The 17,826-nt window shown below is 46.6% G+C and overlaps 26 non-coding genes across 26 annotated transcripts; all 26 read left to right on the plus strand.

Annotated features, from left to right (window-relative positions):
* Positions 1-396: 396 nt before the first annotated feature.
* Positions 397-561, plus strand: LOC311370339 (U1 spliceosomal RNA). The gene has a single exon (XR_014640664.1). It is a non-coding gene; the product is annotated as a U1 spliceosomal RNA (small nuclear RNA).
* A 269-nt stretch (positions 562-830) lies between these two features.
* LOC311370133 (5S ribosomal RNA) lies at positions 831-949 on the plus strand. The gene has a single exon (XR_014640461.1). It is a non-coding gene; the product is annotated as a 5S ribosomal RNA (ribosomal RNA).
* An 854-nt stretch (positions 950-1,803) lies between these two features.
* Positions 1,804-1,994, plus strand: LOC311369933 (U2 spliceosomal RNA). The gene has a single exon (XR_014640265.1). It is a non-coding gene; the product is annotated as a U2 spliceosomal RNA (small nuclear RNA).
* A 421-nt stretch (positions 1,995-2,415) lies between these two features.
* Positions 2,416-2,580, plus strand: LOC311370340 (U1 spliceosomal RNA). The gene has a single exon (XR_014640665.1). It is a non-coding gene; the product is annotated as a U1 spliceosomal RNA (small nuclear RNA).
* A 269-nt stretch (positions 2,581-2,849) lies between these two features.
* Positions 2,850-2,968, plus strand: LOC311370134 (5S ribosomal RNA). The gene has a single exon (XR_014640462.1). It is a non-coding gene; the product is annotated as a 5S ribosomal RNA (ribosomal RNA).
* Positions 2,969-3,826: 858 nt separating this feature from the next.
* LOC311369934 (U2 spliceosomal RNA) lies at positions 3,827-4,017 on the plus strand. Its single transcript, XR_014640266.1, has one exon. It is a non-coding gene; the product is annotated as a U2 spliceosomal RNA (small nuclear RNA).
* A 421-nt stretch (positions 4,018-4,438) lies between these two features.
* LOC311370341 (U1 spliceosomal RNA) lies at positions 4,439-4,603 on the plus strand. The gene has a single exon (XR_014640666.1). It is a non-coding gene; the product is annotated as a U1 spliceosomal RNA (small nuclear RNA).
* A 269-nt stretch (positions 4,604-4,872) lies between these two features.
* On the plus strand, positions 4,873-4,991 carry LOC311370136 (5S ribosomal RNA). Its single transcript, XR_014640464.1, has one exon. It is a non-coding gene; the product is annotated as a 5S ribosomal RNA (ribosomal RNA).
* An 850-nt stretch (positions 4,992-5,841) lies between these two features.
* On the plus strand, positions 5,842-6,032 carry LOC311369935 (U2 spliceosomal RNA). Its single transcript, XR_014640267.1, has one exon. It is a non-coding gene; the product is annotated as a U2 spliceosomal RNA (small nuclear RNA).
* A 421-nt stretch (positions 6,033-6,453) lies between these two features.
* Positions 6,454-6,618, plus strand: LOC311370411 (U1 spliceosomal RNA). Its single transcript, XR_014640735.1, has one exon. It is a non-coding gene; the product is annotated as a U1 spliceosomal RNA (small nuclear RNA).
* A 269-nt stretch (positions 6,619-6,887) lies between these two features.
* On the plus strand, positions 6,888-7,006 carry LOC311370138 (5S ribosomal RNA). Its single transcript, XR_014640466.1, has one exon. It is a non-coding gene; the product is annotated as a 5S ribosomal RNA (ribosomal RNA).
* An 858-nt stretch (positions 7,007-7,864) lies between these two features.
* LOC311369937 (U2 spliceosomal RNA) lies at positions 7,865-8,055 on the plus strand. The gene has a single exon (XR_014640269.1). It is a non-coding gene; the product is annotated as a U2 spliceosomal RNA (small nuclear RNA).
* Positions 8,056-8,476: 421 nt separating this feature from the next.
* On the plus strand, positions 8,477-8,641 carry LOC311370343 (U1 spliceosomal RNA). The gene has a single exon (XR_014640668.1). It is a non-coding gene; the product is annotated as a U1 spliceosomal RNA (small nuclear RNA).
* A 269-nt stretch (positions 8,642-8,910) lies between these two features.
* On the plus strand, positions 8,911-9,029 carry LOC311370139 (5S ribosomal RNA). The gene has a single exon (XR_014640467.1). It is a non-coding gene; the product is annotated as a 5S ribosomal RNA (ribosomal RNA).
* An 850-nt stretch (positions 9,030-9,879) lies between these two features.
* LOC311369939 (U2 spliceosomal RNA) lies at positions 9,880-10,070 on the plus strand. Its single transcript, XR_014640271.1, has one exon. It is a non-coding gene; the product is annotated as a U2 spliceosomal RNA (small nuclear RNA).
* A 421-nt stretch (positions 10,071-10,491) lies between these two features.
* Positions 10,492-10,656, plus strand: LOC311370413 (U1 spliceosomal RNA). The gene has a single exon (XR_014640737.1). It is a non-coding gene; the product is annotated as a U1 spliceosomal RNA (small nuclear RNA).
* Positions 10,657-10,925: 269 nt separating this feature from the next.
* On the plus strand, positions 10,926-11,044 carry LOC311370140 (5S ribosomal RNA). Its single transcript, XR_014640468.1, has one exon. It is a non-coding gene; the product is annotated as a 5S ribosomal RNA (ribosomal RNA).
* Positions 11,045-12,005: 961 nt separating this feature from the next.
* LOC311369940 (U2 spliceosomal RNA) lies at positions 12,006-12,196 on the plus strand. The gene has a single exon (XR_014640272.1). It is a non-coding gene; the product is annotated as a U2 spliceosomal RNA (small nuclear RNA).
* A 421-nt stretch (positions 12,197-12,617) lies between these two features.
* On the plus strand, positions 12,618-12,782 carry LOC311370344 (U1 spliceosomal RNA). The gene has a single exon (XR_014640669.1). It is a non-coding gene; the product is annotated as a U1 spliceosomal RNA (small nuclear RNA).
* A 269-nt stretch (positions 12,783-13,051) lies between these two features.
* Positions 13,052-13,170, plus strand: LOC311370141 (5S ribosomal RNA). Its single transcript, XR_014640469.1, has one exon. It is a non-coding gene; the product is annotated as a 5S ribosomal RNA (ribosomal RNA).
* An 852-nt stretch (positions 13,171-14,022) lies between these two features.
* On the plus strand, positions 14,023-14,213 carry LOC311369941 (U2 spliceosomal RNA). Its single transcript, XR_014640273.1, has one exon. It is a non-coding gene; the product is annotated as a U2 spliceosomal RNA (small nuclear RNA).
* A 421-nt stretch (positions 14,214-14,634) lies between these two features.
* LOC311370346 (U1 spliceosomal RNA) lies at positions 14,635-14,799 on the plus strand. The gene has a single exon (XR_014640671.1). It is a non-coding gene; the product is annotated as a U1 spliceosomal RNA (small nuclear RNA).
* Positions 14,800-15,068: 269 nt separating this feature from the next.
* LOC311370142 (5S ribosomal RNA) lies at positions 15,069-15,187 on the plus strand. The gene has a single exon (XR_014640470.1). It is a non-coding gene; the product is annotated as a 5S ribosomal RNA (ribosomal RNA).
* A 963-nt stretch (positions 15,188-16,150) lies between these two features.
* LOC311369976 (U2 spliceosomal RNA) lies at positions 16,151-16,341 on the plus strand. Its single transcript, XR_014640308.1, has one exon. It is a non-coding gene; the product is annotated as a U2 spliceosomal RNA (small nuclear RNA).
* Positions 16,342-16,762: 421 nt separating this feature from the next.
* LOC311370347 (U1 spliceosomal RNA) lies at positions 16,763-16,927 on the plus strand. The gene has a single exon (XR_014640672.1). It is a non-coding gene; the product is annotated as a U1 spliceosomal RNA (small nuclear RNA).
* A 269-nt stretch (positions 16,928-17,196) lies between these two features.
* LOC311370143 (5S ribosomal RNA) lies at positions 17,197-17,315 on the plus strand. Its single transcript, XR_014640471.1, has one exon. It is a non-coding gene; the product is annotated as a 5S ribosomal RNA (ribosomal RNA).
* The last annotated feature ends 511 nt before the right edge of the window (positions 17,316-17,826 follow it).

The following is a 17,826-nucleotide window of genomic DNA, read 5'->3' on the forward strand; positions in this document are numbered from 1 at the left end:
CTCCTGCTGATGCTACACCCGTCCGCGTTTGAGACAACAAAGTGACATGGATCATTTACAGTTTAAACGTGCGTATGAAAACGCACCATGAACATTTATTCCAACGGGATTCTGTTATAGGCTATGTATATATTTATATAAACAATAATACATTGTAGTGTTCAAATAACTCTGATCTCCAGGTTTGCTGTCGTTTTGCTTCCACCCACGCTGATTTCAGATGCAAGTTAAAAACGTGTGATCGGTGGTCTACAGTGTCTATACAGTCTAGACGTGCAGGAATGTTGCCAACACTTTGTGTTCCAGTGTATCTCGTCCCTTTGCAGAATGCTTTGCAACCGTCCCCCACGGGAGCACGCGTGGGCAACGTGTAGCCACCCTGAACGCTCACAACTCATACTTACCTGGCAAGGGAGATACCATGATCAAGAAGGTGGTTCACCCATAGCGAGGCTCAGCCATTGCACTGAGGCTGTTGCTGACCCGTGCGAATTCCCCAAATGTGGGAATCTCGATTGCATAATTTCTGGTAGTGGGGGACTGCGTTCGCGCTCTCCCCTGATTAGGTTGTTCTAAAGAAAAAACAGCTACGAATGCCTGCAATCGCACCCCAGGTGTTGGAGCGCTACGTTTCTTCAAACGTTTACACAAACGCATACGCAGTGTATTGCATTGCGTTTTTATACGGAGCTTTGAGTCTGGAATAACGTATTCCTTCATTCATCTATTCATTGTGGTATAACTAATCATTGTTTCTGTACAAGTGCGACCCCTGGCCCACTCCTAATGTGCTCCTGCGTATAAAAGCGTGTTTGGCGACGGGTAGAATTGCTTACGGCCATACCACCCTGAACACGCCCGATCTCGTCTGATCTCGGAAGCTAAGCAGGGTCGGGCCTGGTTAGTACTTGGATGGGAGACCGCCTGGGAATACCAGGTGCTGTAAGCTTTTTCTTTTCATCTCGAGCTTTTTGCCTGCAATTGTTTACCGTGGCCGGATCTTTACCGCCAACTGTTTGGGAGAATTGAAGCAACATACAGACACTGACAACGTCTCTCCAAAATCTTTTTGTGAAACACGCGGACAGTATAGTGAGACTGCCAGCAGGGAGCACCAGAGAGCTGCGACGAGAGCTCTACATTTCGACAACCTTCAGGCGCGCACACACACACACACGCGCACGCGCACACACACACACACACACACACACACACACACACAACAGAACATGATACCTGATATTATAACTTAGAGGATAGTGAAATATCAAAAACTATTCAATCGGATAATAATTGCGCTATCTGAGGATATTTGCCTACCTGTCGCTCATGAGGTCCGAGAAGAACTGAGCAGAATCTGGCTCTGTCCTGCTTATATTGCCTGTGAGTTCTGTTGGTAAGGCTGCCTGGGTTTGTGACGGCATAATGAGGAGAGCGTTCTTGGTCACCGGTTTATTCAGACGCGCCAGTGTGAGTTTATTGGGGCAGCGTAATGCATTCACTGCATGCTTTTCTGAATCAACGAGTTAAGTATCTCAGAATTATGGGATACGTTTTGATGGCAAATAAAAACGATGCTGTATTTTTCTGAATGAACCAGATAATCCCAAGAGAAGCTGCGTTAGCACAAATGATAAATAAACTCGTTTTTCAGGATAAATATAGTCTTGACAACACGCTATGTGTGGTGGACGCCTAGTGGTCCTTTTGAATTTGTATAGGCTGAGGCTGTTCTCGCTGTTAAACCGCCAAGCAGAGCGTCGTGTCTGGGAAGGTGGCCTCTAGGCCTGACCATGTGTGGGTATCGCTTCTCGGCCTTTTGGCTAAGATCAAGTGTAGTATCTGTTCTTATCAGTTTAATATCTGATACGTCCCCTACCCGGGGACCATATATTAAATTGATTTTTGGAACTTGGAGATGGAAAAGGGGCTTGCTCCGTCCACTCCACGCATCGACCTGGTATTGCAGTACCTCCAGGACCGGTGCACCCTCCTATGACTGTTCAAATCAAAAGGCATCTCCTGCTGATGCTAGACCCGTCCGCGTTTGAGACAACAAAGTGACATGGATCATTTACAGTTTAAACGTGCGTATGAAAACGCACCATGAACATTTATTCCAACGGGATTCTGTTATAGGCTATGTATATATTTATATAAACAATAATACATTGTAGTGTTCAAATAACTCTGATCTCCAGGTTTGCTGTCGTTTTGCTTCCACCCACGCTGATTTCAGATGCAAGTTAAAAACGTGTGATCGGTGGTCTACAGTGTCTATACAGTCTAGACGTGCAGGAATGTTGCCAACACTTTGTGTTCCAGTGTATCTCGTCCCTTTGCAGAATGCTTTGCAACCGTCCCCCACGGGAGCACGCGTGGGCAACGTGTAGCCACCCTGAACGCTCACAACTCATACTTACCTGGCAAGGGAGATACCATGATCAAGAAGGTGGTTCACCCATAGCGAGGCTCAGCCATTGCACTGAGGCTGTTGCTGACCCGTGCGAATTCCCCAAATGTGGGAATCTCGATTGCATAATTTCTGGTAGTGGGGGACTGCGTTCGCGCTCTCCCCTGATTATGTTGTTCTAAAGAAAAAACAGCTACGAATGCCTGCAATCGCACCCCAGGTGTTGGAGCGCTACGTTTCTTCAAACGTTTACACAAACGCATACGCAGTGTATTGCATTGCGTTTTTATACGGAGCTTTGAGTCTGGAATAACGTATTCCTTCATTCATCTATTCATTGTGGTATAACTAATCATTGTTTCTGTACAAGTGCGACCCCTGGCCCACTCCTAATGTGCTCCTGCGTATAAAAGCGTGTTTGGCGACGGGTAGAATTGCTTACGGCCATACCACCCTGAACACGCCCGATCTCGTCTGATCTCGGAAGCTAAGCAGGGTCGGGCCTGGTTAGTACTTGGATGGGAGACCGCCTGGGAATACCAGGTGCTGTAAGCTTTTTCTTTTCATCTCGAGCTTTTTGCCTGCAATTGTTTACCGTGGCCGGATCTTTACCGCCAACTGTTTGGGAGAATTGAAGCAACATACAGACACTGACAACGTCTCTCCAAAATCTTTTTGTGAAACACGCGGACAGTATAGTGAGACTGCCAGCAGGGAGCACCAGAGAGCTGCGACGAGAGCTCTACATTTCGACAACCTTCAGGCGCGCACACACACACACACACACGCGCACGCGCACACACACACACACACACACACACACACACACACAACAGAACATGATACCTGATATTATAACTTAGAGGATAGTGAAATATCAAAAACTATTCAATCGGATAATAATTGCGCTATCTGAGGATATTTGCCTACCTGTCGCTCATGAGGTCCGAGAAGAACTGAGCAGAATCTGGCTCTGTCCTGCTTATATTGCCTGTGAGTTCTGTTGGTAAGGCTGCCTGGGTTTGTGACGGCATAATGAGGAGAGCGTTCTTGGTCACCGGTTTATTCAGACGCGCCAGTGTGAGTTTATTGGGGCAGCGTAATGCATTCACTGCATGCTTTTCTGAATCAACGAGTTAAGTATCTCAGAATTATGGGATACGTTTTGATGGCAAATAAAAACGATGCTGTATTTTTCTGAATGAACCAGATAATCCCAAGAGAAGCTGCGTTAGCACAAATGATAAATAAACTCGTTTTTCAGGATAAATATAGTCTTGACAACACGCTATGTGTGGTGGACGCCTAGTGGTCCTTTTGAATTTGTATAGGCTGAGGCTGTTCTCGCTGTTAAACCGCCAAGCAGAGCGTCGTGTCTGGGAAGGTGGCCTCTAGGCCTGACCATGTGTGGGTATCGCTTCTCGGCCTTTTGGCTAAGATCAAGTGTAGTATCTGTTCTTATCAGTTTAATATCTGATACGTCCCCTACCCGGGGACCATATATTAAATTGATTTTTGGAACTTGGAGATGGAAAAGGGGCTTGCTCCGTCCACTCCACGCATCGACCTGGTATTGCAGTACCTCCAGGACCGGTGCACCCTCCTATGACTGTTCAAATCAAAAGGCATCTCCTGCTGATGCTACACCCGTCCGCGTTTGAGACAACAAAGTGACATGGATCATTTACAGTTTAAACGTGCGTATGAAAACGCACCATGAACATTTATTCCAACGGGATTCTGTTATAGGCTATGTATATATTTATATAAACAATAATACATTGTAGTGTTCAAATAACTCTGATCTCCAGGTTTGCTGTCGTTTTGCTTCCACCCACGCTGATTTCAGATGCAAGTTAAAAACGTGTGATCGGTGGTCTACAGTGTCTATACAGTCTAGACGTGCAGGAATGTTGCCAACACTTTGTGTTCCAGTGTATCTCGTCCCTTTGCAGAATGCTTTGCAACCGTCCCCCACGGGAGCACGCGTGGGCAACGTGTAGCCACCCTGAACGCTCACAACTCATACTTACCTGGCAAGGGAGATACCATGATCAAGAAGGTGGTTCACCCATAGCGAGGCTCAGCCATTGCACTGAGGCTGTTGCTGACCCGTGCGAATTCCCCAAATGTGGGAATCTCGATTGCATAATTTCTGGTAGTGGGGGACTGCGTTCGCGCTCTCCCCTGATTATGTTGTTCTAAAGAAAAAACAGCTACGAATGCCTGCAATCGCACCCCAGGTGTTGGAGCGCTACGTTTCTTCAAACGTTTACACAAACGCATACGCAGTGTATTGCATTGCGTTTTTATACGGAGCTTTGAGTCTGGAATAACGTATTCCTTCATTCATCTATTCATTGTGGTATAACTAATCATTGTTTCTGTACAAGTGCGACCCCTGGCCCACTCCTAATGTGCTCCTGCGTATAAAAGCGTGTTTGGCGACGGGTAGAATTGCTTACGGCCATACCACCCTGAACACGCCCGATCTCGTCTGATCTCGGAAGCTAAGCAGGGTCGGGCCTGGTTAGTACTTGGATGGGAGACCGCCTGGGAATACCAGGTGCTGTAAGCTTTTTCTTTTCATCTCGAGCTTTTTGCCTGCAATTGTTTACCGTGGCCGGATCTTTACCGCCAACTGTTTGGGAGAATTGAAGCAACATACAGACACTGACAACGTCTCTCCAAAATCTTTTTGTGAAACACGCGGACAGTATAGTGAGACTGCCAGCAGGGAGCACCAGAGAGCTGCGACGAGAGCTCTACATTTCGACAACCTTCAGGCGCGCACACACACACACACGCGCACGCGCACACACACACACACACACACACACACACACAACAGAACATGATACCTGATATTATAACTTAGAGGATAGTGAAATATCAAAAACTATTCAATCGGATAATAATTGCGCTATCTGAGGATATTTGCCTACCTGTCGCTCATGAGGTCCGAGAAGAACTGAGCAGAATCTGGCTCTGTCCTGCTTATATTGCCTGTGAGTTCTGTTGGTAAGGCTGCCTGGGTTTGTGACGGCATAATGAGGAGAGCGTTCTTGGTCACCGGTTTATTCAGACGCGCCAGTGTGAGTTTATTGGGGCAGCGTAATGCATTCACTGCATGCTTTTCTGAATCAACGAGTTAAGTATCTCAGAATTATGGGATACGTTTTGATGGCAAATAAAAACGATGCTGTATTTTTCTGAATGAACCAGATAATCCCAAGAGAAGCTGCGTTAGCACAAATGATAAATAAACTCGTTTTTCAGGATAAATATAGTCTTGACAACACGCTATGTGTGGTGGACGCCTAGTGGTCCTTTTGAATTTGGATAGGCTGAGGCTGTTCTCGCTGTTAAACCGCCAAGCAGAGCGTCGTGTCTGGGAAGGTGGCCTCTAGGCCTGACCATGTGTGGGTATCGCTTCTCGGCCTTTTGGCTAAGATCAAGTGTAGTATCTGTTCTTATCAGTTTAATATCTGATACGTCCCCTACCCGGGGACCATATATTAAATTGATTTTTGGAACTTGGAGATGGAAAAGGGGCTTGCTCCGTCCACTCCACGCATCGACCTGGTATTGCAGTACCTCCAGGACCGGTGCACCCTCCTATGACTGTTCAAATCAAAAGGCATCTCCTGCTGATGCTACACCCGTCCGCGTTTGAGACAACAAAGTGACATGGATCATTTACAGTTTAAACGTGCGTATGAAAACGCACCATGAACATTTATTCCAACGGGATTCTGTTATAGGCTATGTATATATTTATATAAACAATAATACATTGTAGTGTTCAAATAACTCTGATCTCCAGGTTTGCTGTCGTTTTGCTTCCACCCACGCTGATTTCAGATGCAAGTTAAAAACGTGTGATCGGTGGTCTACAGTGTCTATACAGTCTAGACGTGCAGGAATGTTGCCAACACTTTGTGTTCCAGTGTATCTCGTCCCTTTGCAGAATGCTTTGCAACCGTCCCCCACGGGAGCACGCGTGGGCAACGTGTAGCCACCCTGAACGCTCACAACTCATACTTACCTGGCAAGAGAGATACCATGATCAAGAAGGTGGTTCACCCATAGCGAGGCTCAGCCATTGCACTGAGGCTGTTGCTGACCCGTGCGAATTCCCCAAATGTGGGAATCTCGATTGCATAATTTCTGGTAGTGGGGGACTGCGTTCGCGCTCTCCCCTGATTATGTTGTTCTAAAGAAAAAACAGCTACGAATGCCTGCAATCGCACCCCAGGTGTTGGAGCGCTACGTTTCTTCAAACGTTTACACAAACGCATACGCAGTGTATTGCATTGCGTTTTTATACGGAGCTTTGAGTCTGGAATAACGTATTCCTTCATTCATCTATTCATTGTGGTATAACTAATCATTGTTTCTGTACAAGTGCGACCCCTGGCCCACTCCTAATGTGCTCCTGCGTATAAAAGCGTGTTTGGCGACGGGTAGAATTGCTTACGGCCATACCACCCTGAACACGCCCGATCTCGTCTGATCTCGGAAGCTAAGCAGGGTCGGGCCTGGTTAGTACTTGGATGGGAGACCGCCTGGGAATACCAGGTGCTGTAAGCTTTTTCTTTTCATCTCGAGCTTTTTGCCTGCAATTGTTTACCGTGGCCGGATCTTTACCGCCAACTGTTTGGGAGAATTGAAGCAACATACAGACACTGACAACGTCTCTCCAAAATCTTTTTGTGAAACACGCGGACAGTATAGTGAGACTGCCAGCAGGGAGCACCAGAGAGCTGCGACGAGAGCTCTACATTTCGACAACCTTCAGGCGCGCACACACACACACACACACGCGCACGCGCACACACACACACACACACACACACACACACACACAACAGAACATGATACCTGATATTATAACTTAGAGGATAGTGAAATATCAAAAACTATTCAATCGGATAATAATTGCGCTATCTGAGGATATTTGCCTACCTGTCGCTCATGAGGTCCGAGAAGAACTGAGCAGAATCTGGCTCTGTCCTGCTTATATTGCCTGTGAGTTCTGTTGGTAAGGCTGCCTGGGTTTGTGACGGCATAATGAGGAGAGCGTTCTTGGTCACCGGTTTATTCAGACGCGCCAGTGTGAGTTTATTGGGGCAGCGTAATGCATTCACTGCATGCTTTTCTGAATCAACGAGTTAAGTATCTCAGAATTATGGGATACGTTTTGATGGCAAATAAAAACGATGCTGTATTTTTCTGAATGAACCAGATAATCCCAAGAGAAGCTGCGTTAGCACAAATGATAAATAAACTCGTTTTTCAGGATAAATATAGTCTTGACAACACGCTATGTGTGGTGGACGCCTAGTGGTCCTTTTGAATTTGTATAGGCTGAGGCTGTTCTCGCTGTTAAACCGCCAAGCAGAGCGTCGTGTCTGGGAAGGTGGCCTCTAGGCCTGACCATGTGTGGGTATCGCTTCTCGGCCTTTTGGCTAAGATCAAGTGTAGTATCTGTTCTTATCAGTTTAATATCTGATACGTCCCCTACCCGGGGACCATATATTAAATTGATTTTTGGAACTTGGAGATGGAAAAGGGGCTTGCTCCGTCCACTCCACGCATCGACCTGGTATTGCAGTACCTCCAGGACCGGTGCACCCTCCTATGACTGTTCAAATCAAAAGGCATCTCCTGCTGATGCTACACCCGTCCGCGTTTGAGACAACAAAGTGACATGGATCATTTACAGTTTAAACGTGCGTATGAAAACGCACCATGAACATTTATTCCAACGGGATTCTGTTATAGGCTATGTATATATTTATATAAACAATAATACATTGTAGTGTTCAAATAACTCTGATCTCCAGGTTTGCTGTCGTTTTGCTTCCACCCACGCTGATTTCAGATGCAAGTTAAAAACGTGTGATCGGTGGTCTACAGTGTCTATACAGTCTAGACGTGCAGGAATGTTGCCAACACTTTGTGTTCCAGTGTATCTCGTCCCTTTGCAGAATGCTTTGCAACCGTCCCCCACGGGAGCACGCGTGGGCAACGTGTAGCCACCCTGAACGCTCACAACTCATACTTACCTGGCAAGGGAGATACCATGATCAAGAAGGTGGTTCACCCATAGCGAGGCTCAGCCATTGCACTGAGGCTGTTGCTGACCCGTGCGAATTCCCCAAATGTGGGAATCTCGATTGCATAATTTCTGGTAGTGGGGGACTGCGTTCGCGCTCTCCCCTGATTATGTTGTTCTAAAGAAAAAACAGCTACGAATGCCTGCAATCGCACCCCAGGTGTTGGAGCGCTACGTTTCTTCAAACGTTTACACAAACGCATACGCAGTGTATTGCATTGCGTTTTTATACGGAGCTTTGAGTCTGGAATAACGTATTCCTTCATTCATCTATTCATTGTGGTATAACTAATCATTGTTTCTGTACAAGTGCGACCCCTGGCCCACTCCTAATGTGCTCCTGCGTATAAAAGCGTGTTTGGCGACGGGTAGAATTGCTTACGGCCATACCACCCTGAACACGCCCGATCTCGTCTGATCTCGGAAGCTAAGCAGGGTCGGGCCTGGTTAGTACTTGGATGGGAGACCGCCTGGGAATACCAGGTGCTGTAAGCTTTTTCTTTTCATCTCGAGCTTTTTGCCTGCAATTGTTTACCGTGGCCGGATCTTTACCGCCAACTGTTTGGGAGAATTGAAGCAACATACAGACACTGACAACGTCTCTCCAAAATCTTTTTGTGAAACACGCGGACAGTATAGTGAGACTGCCAGCAGGGAGCACCAGAGAGCTGCGACGAGAGCTCTACATTTCGACAACCTTCAGGCGCGCACACACACACACACGCGCACGCGCACACACACACACACACACACACACACACACAACAGAACATGATACCTGATATTATAACTTAGAGGATAGTGAAATATCAAAAACTATTCAATCGGATAATAATTGCGCTATCTGAGGATATTTGCCTACCTGTCGCTCATGAGGTCCGAGAAGAACTGAGCAGAATCTGGCTCTGTCCTGCTTATATTGCCTGTGAGTTCTGTTGGTAAGGCTGCCTGGGTTTGTGACGGCATAATGAGGAGAGCGTTCTTGGTCACCGGTTTATTCAGACGCGCCAGTGTGAGTTTATTGGGGCAGCGTAATGCATTCACTGCATGCTTTTCTGAATCAACGAGTTAAGTATCTCAGAATTATGGGATACGTTTTGATGGCAAATAAAAACGATGCTGTATTTTTCTGAATGAACCAGATAATCCCAAGAGAAGCTGCGTTAGCACAAATGATAAATAAACTCGTTTTTCAGGATAAATATAGTCTTGACAACACGCTATGTGTGGTGGACGCCTAGTGGTCCTTTTGAATTTGGATAGGCTGAGGCTGTTCTCGCTGTTAAACCGCCAAGCAGAGCGTCGTGTCTGGGAAGGTGGCCTCTAGGCCTGACCATGTGTGGGTATCGCTTCTCGGCCTTTTGGCTAAGATCAAGTGTAGTATCTGTTCTTATCAGTTTAATATCTGATACGTCCCCTACCCGGGGACCATATATTAAATTGATTTTTGGAACTTGGAGATGGAAAAGGGGCTTGCTCCGTCCACTCCACGCATCGACCTGGTATTGCAGTACCTCCAGGACCGGTGCACCCTCCTATGACTGTTCAAATCAAAAGGCATCTCCTGCTGATGCTACACCCGTCCGCGTTTGAGACAACAAAGTGACATGGATCATTTACAGTTTAAACGTGCGTATGAAAACGCACCATGAACATTTATTCCAACGGGATTCTGTTATAGGCTATGTATATATTTATATAAACAATAATACATTGTAGTGTTCAAATAACTCTGATCTCCAGGTTTGCTGTCGTTTTGCTTCCACCCACGCTGATTTCAGATGCAAGTTAAAAACGTGTGATCGGTGGTCTACAGTGTCTATACAGTCTAGACGTGCAGGAATGTTGCCAACACTTTGTGTTCCAGTGTATCTCGTCCCTTTGCAGAATGCTTTGCAACCGTCCCCCACGGGAGCACGCGTGGGCAACGTGTAGCCACCCTGAACGCTCACAACTCATACTTACCTGGCAAGAGAGATACCATGATCAAGAAGGTGGTTCACCCATAGCGAGGCTCAGCCATTGCACTGAGGCTGTTGCTGACCCGTGCGAATTCCCCAAATGTGGGAATCTCGATTGCATAATTTCTGGTAGTGGGGGACTGCGTTCGCGCTCTCCCCTGATTATGTTGTTCTAAAGAAAAAACAGCTACGAATGCCTGCAATCGCACCCCAGGTGTTGGAGCGCTACGTTTCTTCAAACGTTTACACAAACGCATACGCAGTGTATTGCATTGCGTTTTTATACGGAGCTTTGAGTCTGGAATAACGTATTCCTTCATTCATCTATTCATTGTGGTATAACTAATCATTGTTTCTGTACAAGTGCGACCCCTGGCCCACTCCTAATGTGCTCCTGCGTATAAAAGCGTGTTTGGCGACGGGTAGAATTGCTTACGGCCATACCACCCTGAACACGCCCGATCTCGTCTGATCTCGGAAGCTAAGCAGGGTCGGGCCTGGTTAGTACTTGGATGGGAGACCGCCTGGGAATACCAGGTGCTGTAAGCTTTTTCTTTTCATCTCGAGCTTTTTGCCTGCAATTGTTTACCGTGGCCGGATCTTTACCGCCAACTGTTTGGGAGAATTGAAGCAACATACAGACACTGACAACGTCTCTCCAAAATCTTTTTGTGAAACACGCGGACAGTATAGTGAGACTGCCAGCAGGGAGCACCAGAGAGCTGCGACGAGAGCTCTACATTTCGACAACCTTCAGGCGCGCACACACACACACACACACACACACACACACACACACACACACACACACACACACACACACACACACACACACACACACACACACACACACACACACACACACACACACACACACACACACACACACACACACACACACACACACACACACACACACACACAACAGAACATGATACCTGATATTATAACTTAGAGGATAGTGAAATATCAAAAACTATTCAATCGGATAATAATTGCGCTATCTGAGGATATTTGCCTACCTGTCGCTCATGAGGTCCGAGAAGAACTGAGCAGAATCTGGCTCTGTCCTGCTTATATTGCATGTGAGTTCTGTTGGTAAGGCTGCCTGGGTTTGTGACGGCATAATGAGGAGAGCGTTCTTGGTCACCGGTTTATTCAGACGCGCCAGTGTGAGTTTATTGGGGCAGCGTAATGCATTCACTGCATGCTTTTCTGAATCAACGAGTTAAGTATCTCAGAATTATGGGATACGTTTTGATGGCAAATAAAAACGATGCTGTATTTTTCTGAATGAACCAGATAATCCCAAGAGAAGCTGCGTTAGCACAAATGATAAATAAACTCGTTTAGTTTTTCAGGATAAATATAGTCTTGACAACACGCTATGTGTGGTGGACGCCTAGTGGTCCTTTTGAATTTGTATAGGCTGAGGCTGTTCTCGCTGTTAAACCGCCAAGCAGAGCGTCGTGTCTGGGAAGGTGGCCTCTAGGCCTGACCATGTGTGGGTATCGCTTCTCGGCCTTTTGGCTAAGATCAAGTGTAGTATCTGTTCTTATCAGTTTAATATCTGATACGTCCCCTACCCGGGGACCATATATTAAATTGATTTTTGGAACTTGGAGATGGAAAAGGGGCTTGCTCCGTCCACTCCACGCATCGACCTGGTATTGCAGTACCTCCAGGACCGGTGCACCCTCCTATGACTGTTCAAATCAAAAGGCATCTCCTGCTGATGCTACACCCGTCCGCGTTTGAGACAACAAAGTGACATGGATCATTTATAGTTTAAACGTGCGTATGAAAACGCACCATGAACATTTATTCCAACGGGATTCTGTTATAGGCTATGTATATATTTATATAAACAATAATACATTGTAGTGTTCAAATAACTCTGATCTCCAGGTTTGCTGTCGTTTTGCTTCCACCCACGCTGATTTCAGATGCAAGTTAAAAACGTGTGATCGGTGGTCTACAGTGTCTATACAGTCTAGACGTGCAGGAATGTTGCCAACACTTTGTGTTCCAGTGTATCTCGTCCCTTTGCAGAATGCTTTGCAACCGTCCCCCACGGGAGCACGCGTGGGCAACGTGTAGCCACCCTGAACGCTCACAACTCATACTTACCTGGCAAGGGAGATACCATGATCAAGAAGGTGGTTCACCCATAGCGAGGCTCAGCCATTGCACTGAGGCTGTTGCTGACCCGTGCGAATTCCCCAAATGTGGGAATCTCGATTGCATAATTTCTGGTAGTGGGGGACTGCGTTCGCGCTCTCCCCTGATTAGGTTGTTCTAAAGAAAAAACAGCTACGAATGCCTGCAATCGCACCCCAGGTGTTGGAGCGCTACGTTTCTTCAAACGTTTACACAAACGCATACGCAGTGTATTGCATTGCGTTTTTATACGGAGCTTTGAGTCTGGAATAACGTATTCCTTCATTCATCTATTCATTGTGGTATAACTAATCATTGTTTCTGTACAAGTGCGACCCCTGGCCCACTCCTAATGTGCTCCTGCGTATAAAAGCGTGTTTGGCGACGGGTAGAAATGCTTACGGCCATACCACCCTGAACACGCCCGATCTCGTCTGATCTCGGAAGCTAAGCAGGGTCGGGCCTGGTTAGTACTTGGATGGGAGACCGCCTGGGAATACCAGGTGCTGTAAGCTTTTTCTTTTCATCTCGAGCTTTTTGCCTGCAATTGTTTACCGTGGCCGGATCTTTACCGCCAACTGTTTGGGAGAATTGAAGCAACATACAGACACTGACAACGTCTCTCCAAAATCTTTTTGTGAAACACGCGGACAGTATAGTGAGACTGCCAGCAGGGAGCACCAGAGAGCTGCGACGAGAGCTCTACATTTCGACAACCTTCAGGCGCGCACACACACACACACACACGCGCACGCGCACACACACACACACACACACACACACACAACAGAACATGATACCTGATATTATAACTTAGAGGATAGTGAAATATCAAAAACTATTCAATCGGATAATAATTGCGCTATCTGAGGATATTTGCCTACCTGTCGCTCATGAGGTCCGAGAAGAACTGAGCAGAATCTGGCTCTGTCCTGCTTATATTGCCTGTGAGTTCTGTTGGTAAGGCTGCCTGGGTTTGTGACGGCATAATGAGGAGAGCGTTCTTGGTCACCGGTTTATTCAGACGCGCCAGTGTGAGTTTATTGGGGCAGCGTAATGCATTCACTGCATGCTTTTCTGAATCAACGAGTTAAGTATCTCAGAATTATGGGATACGTTTTGATGGCAAATAAAAACGATGCTGTATTTTTCTGAATGAACCAGATAATCCCAAGAGAAGCTGCGTTAGCACAAATGATAAATAAACTCGTTTTTCAGGATAAATATAGTCTTGACAACACGCTATGTGTGGTGGACGCCTAGTGGTCCTTTTGAATTTGTATAGGCTGAGGCTGTTCTCGCTGTTAAACCGCCAAGCAGAGCGTCGTGTCTGGGAAGGTGGCCTCTAGGCCTGACCATGTGTGGGTATCGCTTCTCGGCCTTTTGGCTAAGATCAAGTGTAGTATCTGTTCTTATCAGTTTAATATCTGATACGTCCCCTACCCGGGGACCATATATTAAATTGATTTTTGGAACTTGGAGATGGAAAAGGGGCTTGCTCCGTCCACTCCACGCATCGACCTGGTATTGCAGTACCTCCAGGACCGGTGCACCCTCCTATGACTGTTCAAATCAAAAGGCATCTCCTGCTGATGCTACACCCGTCCGCGTTTGAGACAACAAAGTGACATGGATCATTTACAGTTTAAACGTGCGTATGAAAACGCACCATGAACATTTATTCCAACGGGATTCTGTTATAGGCTATGTATATATTTATATAAACAATAATACATTGTAGTGTTCAAATAACTCTGATCTCCAGGTTTGCTGTCGTTTTGCTTCCACCCACGCTGATTTCAGATGCAAGTTAAAAACGTGTGATCGGTGGTCTACAGTGTCTATACAGTCTAGACGTGCAGGAATGTTGCCAACACTTTGTGTTCCAGTGTATCTCGTCCCTTTGCAGAATGCTTTGCAACCGTCCCCCACGGGAGCACGCGTGGGCAACGTGTAGCCACCCTGAACGCTCACAACTCATACTTACCTGGCAAGGGAGATACCATGATCAAGAAGGTGGTTCACCCATAGCGAGGCTCAGCCATTGCACTGAGGCTGTTGCTGACCCGTGCGAATTCCCCAAATGTGGGAATCTCGATTGCATAATTTCTGGTAGTGGGGGACTGCGTTCGCGCTCTCCCCTGATTAGGTTGTTCTAAAGAAAAAACAGCTACGAATGCCTGCAATCGCACCCCAGGTGTTGGAGCGCTACGTTTCTTCAAACGTTTACACAAACGCATACGCAGTGTATTGCATTGCGTTTTTATACGGAGCTTTGAGTCTGGAATAACGTATTCCTTCATTCATCTATTCATTGTGGTATAACTAATCATTGTTTCTGTACAAGTGCGACCCCTGGCCCACTCCTAATGTGCTCCTGCGTATAAAAGCGTGTTTGGCGACGGGTAGAATTGCTTACGGCCATACCACCCTGAACACGCCCGATCTCGTCTGATCTCGGAAGCTAAGCAGGGTCGGGCCTGGTTAGTACTTGGATGGGAGACCGCCTGGGAATACCAGGTGCTGTAAGCTTTTTCTTTTCATCTCGAGCTTTTTGCCTGCAATTGTTTACCGTGGCCGGATCTTTACCGCCAACTGTTTGGGAGAATTGAAGCAACATACAGACACTGACAACGTCTCTCCAAAATCTTTTTGTGAAACACGCGGACAGTATAGTGAGACTGCCAGCAGGGAGCACCAGAGAGCTGCGACGAGAGCTCTACATTTCGACAACCTTCAGGCGCGCACACACACACACACACACACACACACACACACACACACACACACACACACACACACACACACACACACACACACACACACACACACACACACACACACACACACACACACACACACACACACACACACACACACACACACACACACACACACACACACACACAACAGAACATGATACCTGATATTATAACTTAGAGGATAGTGAAATATCAAAAACTATTCAATCGGATAATAATTGCGCTATCTGAGGATATTTGCCTACCTGTCGCTCATGAGGTCCGAGAAGAACTGAGCAGAATCTGGCTCTGTCCTGCTTATATTGCATGTGAGTTCTGTTGGTAAGGCTGCCTGGGTTTGTGACGGCATAATGAGGAGAGCGTTCTTGGTCACCGGTTTATTCAGACGCGCCAGTGTGAGTTTATTGGGGCAGCGTAATGCATTCACTGCATGCTTTTCTGAATCAACGAGTTAAGTATCTCAGAATTATGGGATACGTTTTGATGGCAAATAAAAACGATGCTGTATTTTTCTGAATGAACCAGATAATCCCAAGAGAAGCTGCGTTAGCACAAATGATAAATAAACTCGTTTAGTTTTTCAGGATAAATATAGTCTTGACAACACGCTATGTGTGGTGGACGCCTAGTGGTCCTTTTGAATTTGTATAGGCTGAGGCTGTTCTCGCTGTTAAACCGCCAAGCAGAGCGTCGTGTCTGGGAAGGTGGCCTCTAGGCCTGACCATGTGTGGGTATCGCTTCTCGGCCTTTTGGCTAAGATCAAGTGTAGTATCTGTTCTTATCAGTTTAATATCTGATACGTCCTCTACCCGGGGACCATATATTAAATTGATTTTTGGAACTTGGAGATGGAAAAGGGGCTTGCTCCGTCCACTCCACGCATCGACCTGGTATTGCAGTACCTCCAGGACCGGTGCACCCTCCTATGACTGTTCAAATCAAAAGGCATCTCCTGCTGATGCTACACCCGTCCGCGTTTGAGACAACAAAGTGACATGGATCATTTACAGTTTAAACGTGCGTATGAAAACGCACCATGAACATTTATTCCAACGGGATTCTGTTATAGGCTATGTATATATTTATATAAACAATAATACATTGTAGTGTTCAAATAACTCTGATCTCCAGGTTTGCTGTCGTTTTGCTTCCACCCACGCTGATTTCAGATGCAAGTTAAAAACGTGTGATCGGTGGTCTACAGTGTCTATACAGTCTAGACGTGCAGGAATGTTGCCAACACTTTGTGTTCCAGTGTATCTCGTCCCTTTGCAGAATGCTTTGCAACCGTCCCCCACGGGAGCACGCGTGGGCAACGTGTAGCCACCCTGAACGCTCACAACTCATACTTACCTGGCAAGGGAGATACCATGATCAAGAAGGTGGTTCACCCATAGCGAGGCTCAGCCATTGCACTGAGGCTGTTGCTGACCCGTGCGAATTCCCCAAATGTGGGAATCTCGATTGCATAATTTCTGGTAGTGGGGGACTGCGTTCGCGCTCTCCCCTGATTAGGTTGTTCTAAAGAAAAAACAGCTACGAATGCCTGCAATCGCACCCCAGGTGTTGGAGCGCTACGTTTCTTCAAACGTTTACACAAACGCATACGCAGTGTATTGCATTGCGTTTTTATACGGAGCTTTGAGTCTGGAATAACGTATTCCTTCATTCATCTATTCATTGTGGTATAACTAATCATTGTTTCTGTACAAGTGCGACCCCTGGCCCACTCCTAATGTGCTCCTGCGTATAAAAGCGTGTTTGGCGACGGGTAGAATTGCTTACGGCCATACCACCCTGAACACGCCCGATCTCGTCTGATCTCGGAAGCTAAGCAGGGTCGGGCCTGGTTAGTACTTGGATGGGAGACCGCCTGGGAATACCAGGTGCTGTAAGCTTTTTCTTTTCATCTCGAGCTTTTTGCCTGCAATTGTTTACCGTGGCCGGATCTTTACCGCCAACTGTTTGGGAGAATTGAAGCAACATACAGACACTGACAACGTCTCTCCAAAATCTTTTTGTGAAACACGCGGACAGTATAGTGAGACTGCCAGCAGGGAGCACCAGAGAGCTGCGACGAGAGCTCTACATTTCGACAACCTTCAGGCGCGCACACACACACACACGCGCACGCGCACACACACACACACACACACACACACACACACACAACAGAACATGATACCTGATATTATAACTTAGAGGATAGTGAAATATCAAAAACTATTCAATCGGATAATAATTGCGCTATCTGAGGATATTTGCCTACCTGTCGCTCATGAGGTCCGAGAAGAACTGAGCAGAATCTGGCTCTGTCCTGCTTATATTGCCTGTGAGTTCTGTTGGTAAGGCTGCCTGGGTTTGTGACGGCATAATGAGGAGAGCGTTCTTGGTCACCGGTTTATTCAG

This window comes from Micromesistius poutassou (genome assembly GCF_964030765.1).
Source record: "Micromesistius poutassou genome assembly, chromosome: 24".
Taxonomy (NCBI): Eukaryota; Metazoa; Chordata; class Actinopteri; order Gadiformes; family Gadidae; genus Micromesistius; species Micromesistius poutassou.